This window comes from Coturnix japonica, chromosome 27 (genome assembly GCF_054131305.1).
Source record: "Coturnix japonica strain WE chromosome 27, WE-NBRP24, whole genome shotgun sequence".
Classification (NCBI taxonomy): Eukaryota; Metazoa; Chordata; class Aves; order Galliformes; family Phasianidae; genus Coturnix; species Coturnix japonica.
In genome coordinates this window covers 5,196,573-5,198,264 of record NC_140689.1, presented here as the reverse complement: position 1 = coordinate 5,198,264, position 1,692 = coordinate 5,196,573, and positions in this window count along the sequence as shown.

The following is a 1,692-nucleotide window of genomic DNA, read 5'->3' as shown; positions in this document are numbered from 1 at the left end:
AGCAAAAGTATTTACAAAGTCCAAGAAAAGGGGGATTGAGTTCGAACGAGGGGACAATCTAAGGCTTAACTATTGCAGAGGGGCTTGGTTAAGCAGGATGTCAGGTCAGATGAGAAAAGAATATTTTGAAACTCCATTGTCAGCGTTATGGGGAACACTGGGCAAGGGACCAGCTGGAAACTGTTGCAGGCTGAAGTCAACGCACAGTTTGATGAACAGCTGTGTGCTTCCAGCTGGATTGTGGGCTTCTGAGAACATCCGACCCCAACAGCTCCAGAAATGTCTTACAAGAAGGAGGACAGACAGAGTAACTGCATGTCCTCAATTCTTTTAAGGTTCACGGAGAGCCTGATTCATTATGTACAGTGTGTCTGGGCTACACTAAGAAGTTACAAGCTGAAGAGGAATTGATTTGAATAATGACATTTTAGTAAAGAGCATTACAGTATTTTTTTAAAAAAGAATAAGATTTAATACATTACACTTATAAAAATCGATTGAAACAAAACAGAGATTGCAACAGTAAAAAGCCGCATTACATGTCATGAATTCCAATAGACAGGCAATTCACTGCATTTAAAACACATCTGGTCATAACTTCCCTCACAGCATTCTTGACTTCATGGTTCCTCATGCTGTAGATGAGGGGGTTTACTGCTGGAGGCACCACTGAGTACAGAAGTGCCACCATCAGGTCCATGGATGGGGAGGAAATGGACGGGGGTTCAGGTAGGCAAAAAAGCCAGTGCTGAGAAACAGGGAGACCACGGCCAGGTGAGGGAGGCACGTGGAGAAGGCTTTGTGCCGTCCCTGCTCAGATGGCATCCTCAGCACAGCAAAGAAGATCTGCACATAGGACACCACTATGAAAACGAAGCATCCAAAGAATAAACTGGCACTAAAAATTATAAACACAACTTCTCTGAGATTTGATTCTGAGCAGGAGAGCTTGAGGATCTGGGGGATTTCACAGAAAAACTGGTTGACAACATTGCCTTGGCAGAGAGGCAGTGAAAACGTACTGGCAGTGTGCAGCAGGGAATTGAGAACCCCAGTGCCCCAGGCAGCTGCTGCCATGGTGGCACAAGCTCTGCTGTCCATCAAGGTCCCGTAGTGCAGGGGCTTGCAGATGGCAACGTAGCGGTCATAGGACATGATGGTGAGAAGGGAATACTCTGCTGACATGAAGAAGGAAAAGAAAAAGAGCTGTGCAGCACATCCTGCATAGGAGATGGCCCTGGTGTCCCAGAGGGCGTTGGCCAAGGCTTTGGGGAGAGTGGTGGAGATGCAGCCCAGGTCGAGGAGGGCCAGGTTGAGGAGGAAGAAGTACATGGGGGTGTGCAGGCGGCGGTCGCAGGCTACGGCTGTGCTGATGAGTCCATTGCCCAGGAGGGCAGCCAGGTAGATGCCCAGGAAGAGCCAGAAGTGCAGGAGCTGCAGCTGCCGCGTGTCTGCCAACGGCAGCAGGAGGAACTCGCTGATGGAGCTGCTGTTGGGCATCTGCTGCTTCTGGGCTTGGAGTCCTGCTCAGAGTGCAGAAGATAATGACAAGTCCAGACCATTCTCAGAGACACTCCTCCTGCTATAATATGAAATGTTTTCATTCTCCTACAACAGTGTACATTTAGCACCATTACTTGCATTTAATTTCATGTTGTTCAGCATTTCTTAAGCAGAAGCAGCATATGGAGC